Consider the following 20,765-nt stretch of genomic DNA (forward strand, 5'->3'; position numbering starts at 1 on the left):
GCTCCCCGCGTAGGTGGTGGGCAGGGGAGACAGGCAGGAGGGCCGGTGTCCCCCCCCCCCCCCAAGTGCCAGCTGAAGCCCCACAGCTGCTTCCTAGTCGGAGCGATCCTTGTTGATTGGTTGGCTCAGGGGGGGCACGTGCCCCCTCTGACTAAAGTCACCCATGAGTGCTACCATAAGGAGAAAAAGAAAAAATATGAAAATGATGTTCTTATTCTACCCTGCACTCTCATCTCATTCCTTTGTTACCTTGTAAATGGCTTATAATGTTTAGAGAAGTATAGTTAGCCATGTTAGTCTGAAGGCAGGCAGGAGGCAGAGTAGATTTGCACCTTTCTAGGCTAACTAGGTAAGAGATGCATAGCATAAGCCTTCATAAGCAGAGGGCTTACTTCATTAGATGCTGTGAACATTAGACATTATATTTCTATGATTTTTAGAAATGCTGACTGATCTAACATAACCAAATTAAGCGGTGTGCCCTGAAAATGGTCCAGCTGATACAAAGCATAGCAGCCCCTCTACTTTAGCATCGTGGGTCACCATAGCATAGACTAATCACTTTACTCTTTCTTATCAGAGTCCAGTTTTACTGACCCTAACCAAGCATAAACTCCTCAGCAGTCAATCAGACTTGGTAGTGGTGCCCAGGGCATCGCTGTTGTATCTAAATGCCAGCCAGGTTCATTAGTGTGGCAGGGCACTGTTTGTGCCTGCCACTTTAAGGGCCTGAGACAGCAGCCAGCAGGTGCCTGATGGGGGCAGCCATTTTAGATTTAGGGCTGCCCATATAAGTAGGGCATTTCGCTGCTGGGAGCCAAGCAACAACATAGCCTCGCTGCAGAGTTACTGGTATCATCTGGAGGTAAGGGAGGAGCTGTAGGGGATGATCAGGAGGCTCCTGGTCCTGGGTACGACCTCAAACTATACCCTGCCGGGAGTGGGTGGCCTGGTGGGGCTGTCAGTGGTGCGGGAGCCCCCAGGAAATGCCAGGCCAGTTACCACCCTGGTGAAAGGTGGGTTGGGGCGCCTTAACCCCTAGCCCCCACAACCGTGTGGGTTAACCCCTTTGTAGGCTCTGGAAGGTGGACCCCAGAGGAAGAGTGTGAGGCCATGGACTCATGAACCTGTCTGAACATTCCCCCGACTGGTCGATGCTGGGGCCAGGACCAGAAGGGTCAAAGGGCCAGGGGGCCCACCACAAGGAACGCCCAAGAGCTGAGGGCCTGGGGTTTCAACTGGCCAGGGCTAGTAGCCCAAGGTCCCAGGAGGGACCACACCCGTGAGGGGGAAGCAGGTCAGGGAGCTATGTTGCTGAAAATGAAGGCGGATTAGGCGGCCAGAATGGAGGGATCGTAGAGGGGTTCAACAGTAGGATTCTGGGGCCCAGCGAGGGGCCGGTGATTGTGAGAACTATGGATGCCATCTGCAAGGCTTGGGCTACTGTGTAGGGGAGGATCGGAGCCTCAGATAGCACCCCCTGGCATTGGGGCAAGAAATGAGCAGCCTCCTGCTTATTAAGATCAATTAACTAATTACCATCAAGGCATGGTGGGCAAGAAGGTGGGCAGCTAGCCCAGAAACAGGTGGGCAGGCCACAGTGAGTTATCAGTAGTGGAGCAGGCCCCCTGTTACAATTAGGTTAGTACAGTAAGTTTGCAAATGGATTGCATGTGGCCGTCAGCTCTTCTCTTGGCTGGCTCTAGGGAGTTCTTCCCAGTGGAGGTATTTTGTGGGGGGAAAAGTAGGAGGTGGGATCACTTGCTGTTGCTTTTCTTTGGGTTATAGTTCTTAATACAGTATTTGCTGGGTGCTCTTTGCTGTATTTAGGGGTTTTTTTAGGGCTGGTGGGGGAATGCCGTTTAAAAGGCACAGCATCTTTTGGTTCTTAATAACAGGTGGTAAGAACAGTATGCAGAATCTTCCTGCTGTGTACATAGGAGCACGGTTCCAGGGAGTTTATATTCCTTTCCAACCTGTTATTTTGCATTTTCAGCTGCCTAGCAGATGAAGTTTTTCACTCTGTTTTTATGAGGGAGGTAAGTATTATCCTCATTTAACACACACACATGCACACACAAGAGATTTAGATAACTCGTCCAAGACCACTGAGGGAATCACTGCTGAGATCAGGATTATAATTCCTGCTTTTCAGTTTTCTGCTCAGACCACTAAAGCATGGTATTTGATAATTGACTCAGTTATTGGGAAGGTGAGTCATGCTGAGGATATAGTCAAAGTTTAATCCCAACATTTCGTTTTATCTCAAGATGTTCTCTGTATGATGGAACTGTAGTCATAGTTAAATAATCTGCTTTTTTTTTTTTTAATGTATATTCTGTTTTTGAAAAGAAAAGACACCCTGCTACACTGCAACAAAGGCCAAACAGAGAGAACAGCTTTGAAATAACCCGTTCCATTTCCAGGAAGAGAAGATTCTGAAGTTGATGACTGTTAATACCATAGCTAAGGAAATATATGTGAATCTTTCAATTGAGTGCATCTTAATATCAGTACAAAATAAGAGGCTTCTTTACAAAGGTGCTTGCAAGGAACTTTCTGTAGAATATAAATTTAGTGGAAAATCCTTCTTGCTGTGACAGGCATTAGGTTCTACACAAATGTTTTCTACTTATTACTCTCTGGCATTTGGGAGTACAGGGGCACTGTGATACATTGCAGACAATGTGGTATTTACGTGATGTTATAGAGGAATTTTATCCCCAGGCATTTTTCTATTGGCTTTTGAGGTACTGATGGTCAAGCATCTCAGCAAAACATTAATCTGGGTAACTCTGACTTTCACTTAACCCACTGTGTTATATTTTGGTGGTGCCTACAAGCCCTGAACAAAGCCTGGGCCCCACAGTGCTAGAGGCTATTCAAAAGCTTAGTAACACACAATTTCTGTCTCAAAGAGTTTCCAGTCTAATTGGATGATGCAGAGGAAGGAGGAGAGAAAGCAAATACAATTCCAGCTGGTCAAAAAAGGATGAGGAAAATGCCATCTTGTCCAAATTAAAACTTCCAAAGGAATATGCCAGTTTTAATGGCATCTTGTTTTGTGGCATGGGGGAAATAAGAAAAATATTTAATTAGGTCAAAACATTTTTTTTTTTAATTTGATTTTATTTTGTATTTTATCTTTTTAATAATATTGAAATGCTAGAATAGAAACAAAATGTTTTCAGTTGATCCCAAAGTATTTTTTTTTAATCTATTTCATGGAAAATTTTGAAATACCAACTTCCTGGTTTTGTTTGGGGTGAAAGAAAAACTTTAAAATGTCAGAATTTCCCGTGACATGAAATTTCCATGTCTTTGACCAGTTGGTGGATGGGTGAACAGAATGAATAGGATACAAGCATCCCTTAAATTGCATTATTTTTGTATTAGCTTTGTTTTCTAAATATTATTTTCTAGTGGGGTCTAGTTATTTTGCGCTTTTATTAAATGTATTTGGGACAAAGATGTGAAGACAGATTGGAGTCAGGTAAAAAGAGAGACAAGAGGAAGCAGTTTAGTGGAGGGTAGGAATGGGTAAATAAAGTCATGGAAGTTGCCAAAAGGTAAGAGGCTGTATGGGAGGGAGTGGAGTCTGGAAAGGCTGTCTGGAACAGGTAGTCAACAGCGGGTGAAAGGGATAGAGAAAGTAGTTTGAGATCATCAGTGTTGGAAAGGCTCTGCTTACCATGATTCTTTCACCTTCAGTCTCTGGCTGGCACCAATCGAGAGTTTTCTTTCACTATAATCCAGCACTAATATGAAAATTTTATGAACAAGTTTAAAATAGCTAATATTTTAAAAGCCCTGAATATGAACCTAAAATAAAACCATATATTTTGATTTAAGGCTCTTCAACATGTCTTGCTTTTGACCTAATAAAAAAAGGGATGAGATCAGATCTTGCTCTGTCACCAGCAGATTAAACCTTTTAAAGGTAGATGGCTGCTGTTGTCACAATAATTGCAGATGACCATTTAGTTTTAGTATGTTTGGAGTGAAGAAAGCGTATGTGAAAATAAGACATTAGAAGCTCTGGTTGAGGGCCAGGCAAGGTGATATTGTATACTACTTCTTCCTTTCCTAGATGAATCCCTGTGTCTGGACTTGTCAGTCCTCACCTGAAGCAGCCCTGTCTTTCATGTTGAACTAACCAAATAATTTTTTATGCTAAGTACAGGTAGTCAAAAGGCCCAAGGTTGAATTGATTCAATCTTTGTAGGTTAGTTTAAGCTGTGTGGATTGAACCAATAAGCAAGTGAACAGACGTTCACTTTTGATTCTGGAAATGTAGCCACATGCCTGGAGTAGCTCAAGCAAGAAGCTGGCGGAGGGAGAGGGGGGTGCTAGAGCATGCCTCCCCTCCCGGCTGGAGCAAACCGCTTTGGCCAAAGCTAGACTGCCCACCCTACGAAGGGTGGGGGTGGGGGTAGAGGGTTGTGGGGAGATGGAAAGTATCCTGGGATGACTGAGAGGTAACTTGGAGTTGGAGGGAATCTGGGACAGAAGTTCAGTAAACTGACTGAAACTAATTCAGTTAAGTCTGATACTACATCCATCCAGGTTTATCTTAAACTAGTTTCTTCCATTTTGAAAGCAGTTTATGTACACTGAACTTCTGTTGTGTTACAGTTTTGAACTGGTTTCCGATCACTTGTACCGGTTTGTGTAATTTCTGTCCCTAGCCTTTGAGGGAGCTCTGATAAATTCAGGTTCCCTTTAAACCTCTGAGCCTGGGCCTGGGATTCCACAGATGTAAGAGCACCAGCCTAATTCAATGATAAGGTACCTTCAGGTATAAGTTTCTGAGATTTGTCAAATAGAAATAATAATCCTAAAGATGCCAGTGAATAGTATTTTTTAATGTTAAGCTAATTAATGTTCCCCCCTTTGTGCAACGTCGTCTTAAATTTTGCCAACTTTTTCTCATGCATTTTCAGAAGGAAAAAGAAAATAAAGACAGAAAAAGAGGAGGAAATGCCACAAAAGAATAACCAGAATGATGGAGTGAGTAGTGAAGCCGTCTTCTTTCAGTGATTTAATTTTCAACTCTTTTACTTCAGAGGGTAAACTCTGGGCAAAAAATGTTCAGCTTCCTCAGTGATCTGCTGAAGTGAGATCACACTGAAACAAAATTGCTGCTGACTGGTTTTCCCCTATTGATTTAATTAGGAGAGAGAACCTTTTCAATATATTGCACAAAGGTTTTAGCTTTGTCTATCATTCAATTTAAAGGTGGTTGAGGTAGATGGAGAAAAAAAGTCCTCCAGGTACAACATTTTGAGGGGAAAGTATAACTGAGTGAAATTCTGTTCCTAAAAATCAGACTCTCTCTTTTGCTTTTGAATGCCAAGTCTGTCAAAGTTAACTGAAAATTCCCAGTGACTTTCAATGGGTTTTGGATCAGGCCATTCTAGAATTATAATAGAGTTATTATACAGTGCCCATGCTTATTGTCCTCTATTTTCCCCATACAGGAACAGCCCTTATTCAATATAACTATTAACTAAGGCTGTCAAAGGATTAAAAATGTGATTGCCATTAGTTGTGCAATGAAAAAAATAGTTGCAATGAATCACAATTTAATGCAAAATTATGTGCAGAAAAACTCAGAATTATGCATGTACTTTGTATGCTTGGGGGTAGGTGTAGGGTGTGCGTGGGGAGGGAATTTGTGAAGGCGTGGGGGCCTGTGGGTGTGTGGGGGGTTTGGAACACGGGAAGGGGGATCCCTACACGCCCTGGCAGGATGTGGGGTACTGCGGGTCAGGAGTGAGGGGCAGCAGCAGGGCTGAGAGGGGTCTGTGGCTTAGGAGTGAGGGGCAGACACACAGACAGACACAGAATCCAACAGATATGTGTGTGGAGGGAAGGGGCAGGGGGAGAGGGAAGGGGTGGGGAGGGCAGATTGAGGCCCCCATGGTGAGGGAGGTAGTGGGGCATGGACAAGGGCTGGGATGAATGGGGCCCAAGGGCCAGAGTAGGTCATGGGATGCAGTCATGGGTGGCTCATCCAGGGCCACGGGAGTGGGGGAGTGTGGCTCCCTGCTGCTGCTTGCAGCCCTGGGAGAGGTATGTGGGCACATACCCCCTTGGATTTGTGTGCAGGACAGGGGTGGGCTGGAGTTCTGCACACTGCTGCCTTTGCCCCAGGAGCCATGCAACCCCATGTCATGTCACCCACTGTCAGGCAGGCAGGGGACACAGGGCGCGGCCACCACATGGCTCCTGGGGCAAAGGCAGTAGAGCACAAAGCCCCAGCCTGAGGAGGGCAGCCCACCTCTGCCCTGCACACAAATCTAGGGGGCACATGCCCCCCCCCCCACATGTCTCCCCTGGGGGTGCATGAAGGAGCTGTGCCCCCTCCACCTGCACACCTGGATGAGCCACCCATGGCTCCGTCCCATGACATGCCCCAGCCCCAGGACTCCCTCCCTCACTGTGGGGGCTTCAATCTGCCCCCCCCGCCCTTTCCCTCCACAAATTTACCTGCAGGTTGCTGCTCTACACCCAGCTGGGATGCATTCCTGGCTGCGTGCAGATTGTGGCTGCTCTTCTGTGCCTGTGGCTGATCCAGACTTTTAAAATGCTGAGATTTGGATCTCTCACACTCCTTTTATTCCAGCAACTGAGAAATGTTGTTACCCTTTTATTTCCAAACAGAATTTAAGGTCTGGGCCACCTTACTTTACAGGCCAATAGATAATTTGAGTGCAAGAGGATAATATGAACCTAAATGTCAACTGACATTTAGGTAGCAGAAACGAGCAGCTCCTGTGTTTTCAAAGTGGTTTAGAATTATCAGCTTGTATAATTTTGAACAGTTGCACCCTTAGAAGTAGATTAAGGAACATGGTTTAAATGTGATGTGTGCTCTGATGAGTGAATTAAATGAGTAACGTGGAAATGGACACTGTTTAAATTCCATGGTCTATTCTCTTTTTAAGTGGAGCTTAGTCAATCCTTTCTAGACAAAGTAAAACTTTTATTTTCTTGAGCAAAAGATGTTTCGGTATATTAAATAGCGGGATTATTAGGTCCCATCAGCCTATAATTCCTGCTGCTTTGGAATTCAGTAATTGGAATTCCAGCGCTCTTATATTTCTTAGGAAGGTTCAGACTTGGGGTATAAATTATCCCTGGATGTAGCACCATCTGAAATACACAAGGATTTTTTTTTATCTGGAGCGCCTAATTACCCAGGAGAGTTCTACTGAACAATTGCCTCAGTAATTGTAAAAGTTCAGGAGATTAAAAAACTACTCCCCAGAGAACTGGGGAATGCGGCTAAGTGAGTTATAAAAGGCCTTCCTTGTGACTGCTATAAATTTGCAGTAAATTCCATATGAACTACAAAAGCTGTTCTGTATTCATTTTCACGAAAGCATTTTAGTCCCACACCCACAGTGATATTTTTTCGAGAAGATTGTATTCTTGCAACAAAAGAGGATATACTGGTTAGCAATGCTAATCTGTGAAAGGAACACCAAATAAAGCACTTTGGCACTTGATTCTAAAGTGCCAAAATTAATTTCTACAGAAAAATATACAGGAAAATATATATAAAGGAAACTTGCTAATGCTCGTCCTATCTGTTTTCGTCAGTGTTCCTTTCCAGGATTACTTTAAAACCACTGGGAAATGTAAGAGCCATGTTGCATTTGCTTATGCTTTATGAGCTCTAGAAAGAAGCGTTCTAAAAATATATGGTAGACAAATTCCTCATCTATTTCATTTTGAATGGAATAAAAAAAGAATAACCTGCTTTGCAGTCGGTATTCAATGACCTCTTTTTATTCCCAGCAGACTGCCTCAGTCAGCCTTGCTAACGAAATAACTTACCTCCACTTCTTTAAAAAGTAAACTCTTCGAAATTGGAGTGTATGATCCTGCAAACAAATGCGTGCATAATCTGACTTGTGTGAGCCTTGCCATCAGACTAAGGTGCATTATTGTTTGCAGAATTCAACACCATAATTTAACTCCGTAATTAAATACAGAAGACGGTAAAGATTTGAGACAACAGCCTTTATTATAAGTTCCAAATTGCTCGAGGGAATTTTCCCACACAGCAGTTTCAATGAGAAATGAAAAACAAATCTTGCATCTGCCTTTCTCCGAAGCCAGCTACCCATTTGTTTCTCCCAATCAGGAGAACTGTGGGAATACTAGCACAAATAAAGGCTTTAGTGTTTTTCCAGTGAGTATCCTAGATCTGCTCTTTATAGGGTGCTTCATAACCTGCAGATTTCAAAACAGCATGATAAAGACTTTTTTTATGCCAAGCCTTTACTATTTCAAGTATGAGCAGAGAGGTGGATGAACCACGCTAATCTGAAGTCAGGCAGAAGGTAGGGTGACAGCCGTTCGTAGCGTCTGACAAAGTAAGCTGTTTCTTATGAAAGCTCATGTCTCTCTGAACCAGTTAGTCTCTAAGGTGCCAGCCTGTCCTAGCTTCTGCCTGTATTTTCAAATCTTTGATCGTAGAGTTACTATCTTCATTGGATTGAGTGAAATTCTGCTTTTCTTGCACACGGTGCAGCCCTTTCTAGTCTGTAGGGTTGCACTGTAGGGTTGCACCAGGGTGGATGAACGTGCCAAAAGAAAAAGACAAAACTACCGAAAGACCTCCAAAAGGAAGGCATAAATACCCCTTTTGCATTGGTTACATTAATTGAATGTTGAGTACTGAGAGCAGGGTGCTGTCTCTAGTCCCTTGGGATATTATTCAAAACATGACAGGCATGTCATCTCTAACCTCCCTATGTGATATATTAATATCTCATGTGCCTCTAGCAGAGTGGCAGTGCAGAAGTAATCCACATTTTAACTTTAAAACCAGTTATTGCATGCAATGCCATGGTGCCCCAGCAGCAGGCCGGAGCTTAAGAAACAGTAAATCATTCCTGTGCTGATGGGTATGCTTCTCAGGACCAGTGGCCTCTGCATTTAATCAGAAGAAAGGAAGTCATTAATTAGTTTGTAACTCCCTGTCAGTGCAACACCACTGCTTAATTAAGTTGCTCTCAAGTAACTGTAGGATTATTAAGCAATAAGATAAAATAGTAGGTGAATTTTTACACCATAATTAAAGCCTGAAGTGTTGAAGCAACTTATTTGAGATCTAAAACTACTTTAAAAATTATTTTAAAAGATCAATTACAAAGAAAATGCCCATTAAAATCTTCCATCATCAAAAGTAATTAATGACCATGAACTTGATGATAGTATACCAAGAAAACTGGGCCAAGTTTCAGTCTGCTGAGAATTTGGCCCTTTAAGTTGAGATAGGAATAGAAAACTCATCATGAATAAGTTAAAGGGTCATTCTCAATAATTTTTCTATGCTTCTTCATAGTCTTATATGGAGAGGCTTGTCTGGTTAATGAGTTGTGACCAAGGTGTTTTGTAAATTGTAGTGCTATAATTCATGTCAATAAATCAAGATATATATTTCCCCCCCATTTTTCTTGACTAAACTTTCTGTTAATTATAATTGTCTCTCTCTGTGTTTAATTCTAAATTAATTACAGGAGTTTTTGGAAAGGTTTTAAATTAAGTTAAATATAACACTTTTTTTTTCTCCAAGTGCAATGATGCTTGACAGTTCTTGCCAATAAATTGGTCAGGAATTTGTTTGATGAAACTTTTCATCTAAGCAATCTTTCACAAAAACTGAAACTTTTCCTGGCGCATATACATGGGAACGGTTTCTTGGGTTTAGGGTAAAATTTCTGATCAGAACTGGGGAGAAGAGGCTCACTAACTCTTTCAGCCCAGCATGAATGGGTACTTACTAGAGAGACCCAATTTTAAGTCACTGTTCTGTTTGATTCAGATAAAGACTTTCATCTGTCTCCCAGGTCCTATTTAAGTGCCCTATCTTTGGACTGTAGCTTCAATCCCTGCCTTTTTCTCCCCTATTGGAGATGTTTCACTTTTCTGTAAGCAACTAAATATTTCTGTAAGCAACCAGAACAGGAAGGGGGTGGGAGGAGAGACACTAAGTCTACAGCCCCATGGATTTGGGGTACCTGCCTTGGAAAAAGAAGACCTTGGATCAAGTTCCTTGCCTGAATCAGGCAGAGCAGGAATTTGAACCTGGATATCCTAAATCCTAGATGAGTGCCTTATTTAGTAGCCTAGTAGATGGGGGAAGACCTAGTAAATATTCTGGGGTTGGTGAGGTGCACTCTTTTTCTAATCTCTTGCTTTTCAAAGGTGTCTGCTTCATCCAATGCAAAACAATAACACTTTTTTGAATTTTTGAATTTTTGGCAGGATAGGAAAGCCATTAATATGCCTGAACACTTGGTTTGGTAAGCACACACATGGGCTTTGTTGAATGCGTGTAGACCTCTGTGATAAGCTGCATCGGTGTCCTCCAACATCCAAGTGTGCGTTTCTCTGCCCCGCCCCCAGCTCCAAGGAGACAATTTGAGATTTGAGCTGGAGTTCACTGCTTCAACTGAGCACAGAGCATACCCATTCCCATGACTACTTTGGGGCCAGGAAAACACAGCCCTGCACTGTGCTCCAAGGCTACAGAGAGATGCAGAGTGCTGAGGCAGCTCTGGTCCCTGCAAGTGACCCTGAACAGTCAGGGCAACCCAACCAAATTCAGGCAGACCAAGAGCCAGCATGTGGTGTGGCCAGCTTGGCAGGATGGGGCCAGGCCAGATTTGGTCTTGGGCGGGCATTGTCAGGCTGGCCCATGTCCAGGAGAGGCAGGGGCCGGTTGCCAAAGGAAGTGGTGCTCTCCCCTACCCTGGGGGTCTTCAAGAGGAGGTTAGATATGCATCTAGCTGGGATCATCTAGACCCAGCACTCTTTCCTGCTTATGCAGGGGGTCAGACTCGATGATCTATTGAGGTCCCTTCCAACCCTAACATCTATGAATCTATAACATCTATGAATCTATGACCTGCCCCTAATGAAACCGTGCTGGTTGCCCTTAAGCATCATCCCCGATGCCGGCCCATCACAGATGTGCTCCTTGATGATCTTCTCAAAGAGTTTCCCCAGGATTGAGGTAAAACTGACGGGCCTATAGTTGCCCAGGTCCTCCCTCCTCCCTTTTTTAAAGATGGGGACCACATTTCATAGATTTCATAGACATTTGGGCTGGAAGGGACCCTGGAGGATCATCGAGTCCAGCCCCCTGCCCAAACTTCTGTCGCATGAGCTCAAAAAGGCCATGCCAACTCTGTGCCTAGTACTCTGGAGGGACAAGAGCGGGAGGAAAAGGAGCTGCCAACACAGGAACAGAGTCAGTGAGTTTGTGCACGGGGTCAATTGCTGGAGTGGACATTGATGCGCCTGCAACTAACAAGAAGAGAGGCACTCTGGGTCTCCTCTCAAAAACCTCACAGCAGGGAATGAAGGTGAGGGGAGGGATTGTGAGCAGGAGTTCCCCAGGAGGATGTGGTCCCTCAGGGCAGCTCGCCAGTCAGTACTGCCCTGGGTGGTTGGCTGCTCTCGGGACTCCCCAGCAGCCCAGGGAGCCTGCAGAACACACCAGGATGTGTGCACAGGGGTCCCTCTGCAGCACCCACCTGGCCCCTGTAACATTCGCTCAGTGCTATCCCTGTGAGGTTTTTTCTACCAGGAAAATAAAACCATGACATTTTTTGTGGTTCATTTGAACACCTGTAGGTTGCCTGGGTAAATATACACAAACCACCATTTAAGAGATGTCAGTTGTCTTTTGCTGACAAGATGTAATCTGTTCTGTAGTTGACAATCATGCTTATGCCCTTATAAAAGAAAATTCTTGTTGAATACACTTAGCTCTTTTCAGATTCATCTCTGTGATCAAAAAGAGATCAAAACAGCCGAAAAAAACCCAGGGTTTATATTGAGGATGCTTTTATGTCTAATTGTCTCTACAGATTTAAATCATTTTGTCGCCTATGAAGTAGCAATAGCTCTTCCAAGCACCGCCTATGACTGTCAGATCAAAATCGGTGACGGCGGTAGGGTTAGACTTCTGCAGTCAAAATGTTTTAGTGGTTTGGCTATAAACCCCAAAGCAAAACCAACCCTCAAGGACCTTGTTACTGAGCACCTTTTGGGATTTTGCAGTAAGCGGGACTTTGCTATTCTCCTTAACATCTGATGTCCTTCCTTGTAAGGTGAAATGTGTCTTGTCAAAAGCCAAGAAAGAAGCTAAAGTCGAAATGTTGTGTCAGATTCATGTTCAACATGTAAAAATAATTGCATTGGGCCAGGTTCTGAGTTGTGGCTAAGAGATGCTTTGTGCTGCTCAGAGATGGAGGGGAGGGCCCTGATTGTTACCTTGCAAAGCACCGGCCCATCCCCTCCATGTCTATTCGAGGGTTTGATCCAAAACCTCCTGAAAGCAATGGGGGTCTTTCCATTTATTTGGTGAAAGTAGGAAGACTTGCTTTGATGCCGGGATTAGTCAGGTAGCCAGATAAGCCGGCTTGAGGGCTGCTTTGCACTGTCAAGGATGTAAACTTTAAGCAGTCTGAAAAATACATGCTGAGCCAATAACAAAATATTATGCAGCTAACCTCAGTTTCCTGCTCATTGGTATTCAGTCAAATGTATCTCTGGTGACCAGACTGAATAACAGGGAAAGGTTAAGAGAACATGCCAAACATATTTAGGCTAAAGGAAAGACTTGAGGGGAAATGCAAAAGGCTATAAAACACACTGTGCATTATAAACGGGAGGGGTTCCATGGTTGTCACTAGTCAACTGGGACCAAACGAGAAGTAACGAGCTGAAGATGCTGTAGAACACATGAGGATATTAGGAAAAATATTCTTACAAGAAGCGTCCAAAAATTCAAACACGTTGCCGTGGGTAGCTGTGGAGTTGTCACCATTGGAGGTGCTAGCCGATAGGCAGGTAGGCATGTTGGTCTTGAAACAGCGGTCCTTCAATATCTGTTGTGTAAGTGAAGTTTAAAGTAAATGACCATTTATAAAGAGAACTAGAGCTATATGTGATTTTTTTTTTTCCTTGATGCATAAGTTTCTGTGTAGTTGGTGCTTATTGTCTTTTTTTAATAGTGTGAGATTGCACTGGTATGCCCACCAACAATTTCTGTCTCAATTGATTCTTCAGCAAAGTAACTGCTTGCTGTAAAATATTTTGCTGCTAATTCCACCACTGAGATTGGAGATCATTTGCTCCCACTCTCCTGATTTTTAGTTTAGAGGTAAATTGTATAATTTGTGTGGCTGTTTTTCTTGGATTGATAGCTTAAGGGTGAAAACTAATAGCAATAAACAATTGAAAGGTAGCTTTATTGGCTAACACTTGGAAGCAAATGCTTAGCATCTTACATTAAAAATATATATATCCAAAGGCTGAGCCGGAAGAATTCTTATGTGCTCAGTTTTGTGCTCATCTTTTTTTATTGACAGAAGATGATGATAGGTCTCTTTCATGTAATGTCTTGTCATTAACTTCACTATTTATTGACATTTTGACTGTCATTGCCACAGAACTGTTATGTTTATACTTATGTTTTATGGTGCTATGTTTACTTAGAGAGAACCCTAAAAACATTTCACAGATGTAACAGGGTTGAAATACTGCCAGCATCCAGTGAGAAATCGCGTAGCTGGTAAATGCTATGGCATCAAAGTCATCTGGGCTGTGCTGTTACAAAAACACTTAGGGCCAGCTCCTAGTTCGCATATTAGACACCTAAATATGAACCTGTTCCAAACCCGCTTGAGTCCCTGAAAAAATATGAATGTACCTCCTTTTGTAATAGTCTGAAGACTAAGTCTGACCAAAAGCAGCAACTAGAAGCAAGATGCACCCTTCGTTTGCATTAACTGTATTTTTGGGGGACTTGAGCATGGTGGAATAGGCATCTCATAAGTAATCTTACTCTTTATCTGCATAATAATTGCATTGGAGGAGGGGAAATTCTATTTATTCTTAACTGGCACGAGCCAGAGTTGTCATATCGGTTGCTTATATTTTAGTATTGTTTGGATCTTCATGAGAACATTCTTGAGCATCTCTCTGAATCTAGAAGATTGGGTGGTCCTGAAATGCATGCTCCCTGCCTGCAAGGTCAGGAAATAAAATAGTTTAAAGACAAGGACCAACGTCATGATTGAGATAGAGCCAGATAATTTTTCAAATGCAAGGCATTTTTTTTAGGTCTACTTTTCCTAAGCGATGGACCTGCCTTGGTGCTTTATGGAAGGCTTATTCCCAACTCTGTAGGCCTTGGCATGGAAGGTTCCCAGTTCCAGAGCCGTATGAACTGGGGTTGCATCCTTTCTTCTTGCTTGTCCACTTGATTTAAATAAGTATGTGTATGTGTGTTCGTATGAGTAGGAGGGAATGAAAAAAAAAAGTTTGCTTTTAGCCTTAAAAATATTCAGAATAAGTGTTCCATCTGGTTTTGCTAGAGGTTATGATCTATAGATGTTAAGGAGAATGGAAAACATAATTGAAGAGGGGGTGGTTTGATACTTAACAAAGACATTTTCTTCAGCTTCGTAACGGGAATCAAATGGATGCTAACATTAGATAATATAGTAAAGTCTGTGCTTAGCTTTTTCTTATAGTAATATCACCATCTTATCTAAAACAGAGCAGGGACTCTGCCATCCACATTATTCTCCTTTGGTTAATCAGTTTTCACTTCCTTGATGTCTGAGATTTTCATATTTTAAAATTCTCCAATGATCCCGACTTCCAGGTGATAAAAGAATAAAAAAGACCTGAGTTCTTGATGAGATTGTGGGTACAGAGTATATGGAGGGAAGGCTGAATATGCAGGTTGTTATACATCATAAATAATCCAACAGGTCACATGTCCAATTTTTTTCTCCTCTTTATTTGTTAACAGCTTGGCAAGAATAACATCTGGATACAAACTTGATTCTTCAAATCTTTACATTTAGGGTCTGTTTTTTTCCTGATCATGATCCTGAATTAAATTAGTTTGCAGCAGGTTTACTTATCCACACAGGTGAACTGAAGTTTAAATGAATGTACAGTAGTTTCATCTGTACCTATATCCTGTATTTTCTGAAAGCAATGGGACAGAAGGAAGCAGAATCATATTTAATTCCCTTGCAGAGTTAAATACCAAGGGGGAGAACACAAGATAACAAGAATACTTGTTTCTGAATATTAGATTTATCTCTTGCTTGTCAGTATTTGCAAATAAAAATGCTAAAAAAAATCATGACTTTTCTTTGGGCACTTTCCACTTCAGAAAGCTCAGTGCTGCCCTAGCACAAATTCTGGGCTAGCTGCTGGCATCCTTTCTGTGGGATCTTTTCACCAAGGTCTCAGTCTATTCCATTTTCCTAATCACGTCTGCTTCACTTCACTCTTTCTGATTTGCTTGAATTGGTCTAAGAGTTTTAAAAAGAATCTCCTGAAAGACCACATAGAGTCATATGTCATCAAACTGAAGAATCAATTCATGCTATGTTGCAGCTGCATCTAAAAATGTGCTAAAACAAAGGTGCCTGTGGCGTGGGCAGACTCTGTGCGAGACGCACAGCAGAGCAGGGAAGGGACAGGCAGCACAGCACCAGGTAGGGTCAGGAGCAGGAAGCAGAGTAGCAGATGGGCAGGGAACAAAAAACAGAGCAGTGGATCAGAGCGGCACTTGTGCTGGGTGCAGGGCTAATTTGTGGCCTGCCTGCCTGCCAAAAAGGTTGGCCCCCGCTGTGCTTAAAAGAACGTTGATGTTACAAATTCAAGATTTCAAAAAGTAAAAACATAGCAGAATTAAGGTTGTCCCCACCAACTTTATTCAGGCTTCTTGCTATATGCATTATTAAGCCTATCCATAGAGATGAGGTCTGCAGTACTGGCATAGGAGACTCCAGCTCTACTGGGTCCTGCTCTTAGTATACAACTATTTTCTCAACAGCAGAATTGGGAGTTGATTCCTGGCTTTGGCGCTGTGTAAGTCTATTGATTCCCAGAGCACAAGCAAGAATATCCATTGTGAGGAGGGTGTGAGTAAGTGGATGAGATGTAGATCATGTGAGGGACTTGAAGCTAGATGTTGTTTCCCACTTCAGGTCCTGCACCATAGCAGGAGCTCCTGTTCTTTTAGAGCAGAATGGGTCCCAGTGAATGCGAGTACGGAGTTGCTCCATGATTTTTAATCCAATGGACTTCCCCCCCCCCACTTTTTTTTTTTTTTAAATACATTTACAACAGGAAAAAACATGTCTTTTGCATTGCCAAAATGAAATAAACCTATGAGTGAGAGACAGTACATGGCTAGAAACTACTCATTGCAGTCAACATTTAAAAGAAAAAGAAAAAAGATTTTTTTTTCTTAGACAGTCCTGCATTTTGACCTGCACTCTAAGGAAATGCCATTGTGACTCCAACTACATCTAGCCTGCTTGTAAGGTAAATTGAATGATTTCCTTTTCTGATCCTTTGGTTGAAGGGTAACATGGCCTTGCATTGTTACAGGTGAAGAGGCTGGAGTTAGCCATTTTGGACCTGGAAGGAAGTACGCCCAAAATGCAGCTGCATGACAGGCTGCAAAGCTTCAGGACACGTCCTGATGAGGATTTTCAATGCCAAGGTGAATGAAACTGCCAGCCCTTCATGCTAGAAGCTATTTTCAGCTGAACGTTGTGACAGGTACAAAAAGGGGAAACAGGAAAAAAATCTGTCAAAATCACTTTGCCGGATGAAATTGGTATGTCCAGCCTCTGCAGGACTCCTGTTATGGGAAACTTACTCCTGACTTTCAGTACAAGTCGTTCAGAAAAAATGACTGTAAAAATAGACTCCTTATTCGCTGGATCATCTTGCTGGCTCTGAGGCACCTCTACTCACTTGGCTGTGGTCCACGCTGAGGAATGAGTGCAGGTTTGGGGGAGATTCTGGATCTGGCTTATTGTTCATTCAGCAACATGGTCATAGGATAATTAATTTGTCATGGCCCTTCATGCCTGTAAAAATGGAGCCCTTTTCATAGATGTTCAAAGAGCATATACGTGACCAAAGCAAATACACCCGTAAGTGAAAACAGGTACTTTTGGGAAGACTCTTTGCATTAATTATAGGCACAGTATAAATGGTAAATTTTACAACTGTGAATATGCAGTTCCAAATTTGCTTTTAGCCAATATTCAATCTGTTTAGCTAAACTCACATTTGATGTCGATTCGCATTAAAGCACAAATGTTCATGGAAAGCAAGAATGATACCCTGGTGAGTACTGAAGAAGAAGAAAAATCCTTCTGCATTGGTATGAATATCTATGGGCAATATTTTTCCACTGCTTGCTCCCATTGCATCAATGATAAGCAACATTAACACACACCAGGGAGAAGAGGCCTGTATCCACACAGCCTGTGTAAAATACACTCAGGGTATTCAGATATAGACTTAGATAAATCTTCTGTGCTTAGAAGATCCCTGATGTTGGCTTGTATCAGAGGGAAGCAAACTTTTGGAATTGCACTAGCTTTCTTTAGAACTCTATTTTCATTTGCTGAGAGCAATATAGCCATACTTATTTCAGTTCATGCGGGGTTTTGAATCCATGACTTACCTCCCTCAACCCTGCTCCATCTACTCAAAAGCACATGGCTTCTAACATAACAGGAGTGTTAGAGTCTAAATTGAATCTTAGTTTTCCTGCGTTGGAACAGTACAAGTCGACCTGGTTGAAATATTGATTGATAATGGCATTGATCATGAATTTAGTCCATTTTTCTTGTCAATATTTCACAAAATGGTCCAGAGTGAGAGGGCAAGAGGGGAATCTGAGACTATTCATTCAAGAGCTGTTAAACTAAATTCCAGACAATGCATTATGGCTAAACTCTTTGCTTTGAGTATCTTTGACTATCCTCTGATTTATCACGTAGGTAACAAGGTCTTGCATCTGTTCTCTGATGGGAGAACTGAAACTTTTTAAGCAGAAGAAAACTGCTGAAGACTTTCACTTTGTTTGAATTTTCAGTTGAAAATCCATTTGCAATTTCCAGGATTCATGTACATTTTCAGATGAATCACTACACATCGAAATATGGACTTCCAGATATGAACACAAAGAGTGACTTCAAAATATTTAGTCACAAAGATATTGGCAAATCCCTTTCTGTACTATTCCACCAGCTCCAGTCTACTAAGGATCTCCATTTTCTAACTGCTACAGTTTCCTTTAAAAAATGAATGGCGCTCCCTATTCAGTGCTCATAATAAATCCAACTGTGCTTTGATTTTTTTTCCCCTGCCCAATTGTCCATAAATATTGCAGTTCAATTTTGGGTTAGTACTTGTAATACCATTTCAAAATTACAGGTCTTGCTGATTAAATACTTTCTGGTTAATATCTAGCAGTAAAAGGACATGGTGCTATAATGTCTTCATTTCAGCAAATATTGATTTATTTCCAAAGTCATCTAAAACCTGCTCTTCTCCATTGTCCAAACCTTGGAATCTCTTTCCCCATCTCTCTCTAGCTTTTTCTCTTTATCTTGAAAAGGTTTTACAGGATATAACCCTGCTCCAAAGTTTCCTGAAGTAAATGGAAAGATTCTCATTTATGCTGTCAGGCTCAAGTCTAAGTTAAATGCACAAGGAATCCTGTACAAAGAAAATGGAACTAGATCCATTCTGAAGTTTTTACTAAGTTCCTATCAAATTGAAGTGGGAATTTAGATGTGCCAGTGGGCACATCTACATACGAGTTTTAACGTACAGTAAACTATTTTACCTGTGCATTAGCATAATGTCACAGTTTTTTACATGATGCTTTAATGCACAGTAAAATAGTCTACTGCACATTAAGCCTCACTAAAAAAGCATGCAAATATGCTACTGCGCATTAGGGCAGCCTAATGCACATTAATTTATTACCTCATATTGGAGGTACAAAATATAATGCACATTAGAAAAGGTACATTAATGCACATGTAGATGCACCCACTATATATAGATCAGAGGCTTTCCACCTATAAACTTTTAACAGGAAACTTAAAATAGAGATCCTGCATGGCAAAATTACTGCTAACACTTGCTGTTGAAGGATTAGCCAATACATTTGGTGTTTAGTTTCAAAGATCAAACTATTCTGCAATGGAGAATGACTTGTAGACATATGTACTGCCACTCTTGGTTTAATCTTGTACCTAAAATGGCACCTGTCCATATGTGCACTAAAAACAGGTAAAAACTGTACAAAGTGTTCTGTGTATTTTTAAATAGGAAAGCAAATTCTGTTTCAGCAAGGTTTTTTCCACTCTTAATTTTTTCTGACATCTGTGCATCTCAATTTTACCCCTCTTAATGATGAAAGAGGGCCTGATGGAAAGGTTTCTGAAGCAAAGGGTGTGTTTTTGTTAATTAAGTTTTGGATTGGGACATGAAAGGAAAATTGTATGCTTAATCATAAGCCATGTGCAAGTGTTCAAATGAATGATGAATTATTCTCCAGCAGAAAAATTGGCTGAATGACCACCTCTGCTCACCATCCCCTACTTCCTCTCTCCCTTCTTGCAGTGAGAGGAGTTTCAAAGAGTGTATCTTTTATTGTCAGTTGAAGGAGTGTCAAAATGTGGGTCTTCGGGAGCATGGGGTGTTTGTGTCTAGGGGTATAGGTGCCTCAGCGGTCCAGGTATGGGTCATAAGCAGGAGACACAGCTGCCTTGCAACCCTGTGTCTCTCTCAGCCCTGGAGCACAGTGCAGGGCTGGTAAAAGGGGCTCAGTTTTCCTAGCCCCAGGTGGTCAAAGGGAAGGGCTTGCTTCATGCTTAGCTGGAGTAGTGTAGTCCAGCCCAAATCCAAATGGAGTTAGGGGTGGTGGGGGGCACAGCAATGCATGCTGAGATACTGGAGGATAGCCTTGCAGCTCCCTTGAAAGTAAGTGTGTACCTGCTTTCCCAGGAGAAGCTATCCTGGGTGCCACTTCTACCTGGTTGGAATTGGGTTATTTTTGTCCAGGAACCACCACTTTTGGTCCAGAAGAAAGTGTGTCAAACTTTGTACACTTAGGCTGCGTCCAGATGAGTGTGGCCATGTGGTATCTGTCTGCAGTGCCACATACTGCATGCTCAAGTGTTCTCAGCACTACAAGGAAGCAGCATGGGGGCATGGGAAATATCCAGGGGCCAAAAAACCCAGACAAAAAAAGCAGAGATAGCATGTGCCACTCAAAACCGGAGCCTGGCCAGCCAGAGCCACACTCTAGCTGCTGGCCAGGCTCCGTGCACCTGGATCACCGCTGCTGCAGCTCCAGGAGGCCCCCAGGACCCCAGGTAAGGCTTCTGGGGCCAGCCCAGTGCTGGCCCCAGCCTCCCCTACCCCACCCAGGGTAACCTGCTGCGTGCCAGAGGATGCATAGCATGGGCATGCCCCAGGGACAACTAGCAGCAGCACAAGGTGCACCACTACTATTTGTCCCTGGAGAACCAAACATCCATGCATGTACGGATGCAGCCTTAGGGTTTGTCCTGGGAGAACTGATTCTCCTGGTAGAAATGTAAAGCTTGTATGTGACCATAGTCATGTAAAGCAAATACTAAATCAGTGTTTTAAGCATTCATTCCTGCCACTGGTGGTGACAGAGTCATACTCATTCCATTGGAGAATAAAGATGTGAGACTTACAAGCCAAGCATTGCTAAGTGGCATTACTTGTGAAATGGCAAACTGTAGTACATGAAATTTGGCAAATCAAAACAGAACAAAAGAAACAACTTGAGAATGTGTTTGCTAACATTCTGAAAAAGAAGGGGCTCAACTGAGATAGAAAACTTTCATATGTAA

At 42.4% G+C, this 20,765-nt stretch overlaps 1 pseudogene; it reads left to right on the forward strand.

The window, feature by feature from the left end:
• The first annotated feature begins 804 nt into the window (after positions 1 to 804).
• LOC102571723 (DNA topoisomerase 1-like) overlaps positions 805 to 20,765 on the forward strand; it is an 80,735-nt pseudogene continuing 60,774 nt past the window's right edge.

Source organism: Alligator mississippiensis, chromosome 10 (assembly GCF_030867095.1).
Source record: "Alligator mississippiensis isolate rAllMis1 chromosome 10, rAllMis1, whole genome shotgun sequence".
Taxonomy (NCBI): domain Eukaryota; kingdom Metazoa; phylum Chordata; order Crocodylia; family Alligatoridae; genus Alligator; species Alligator mississippiensis.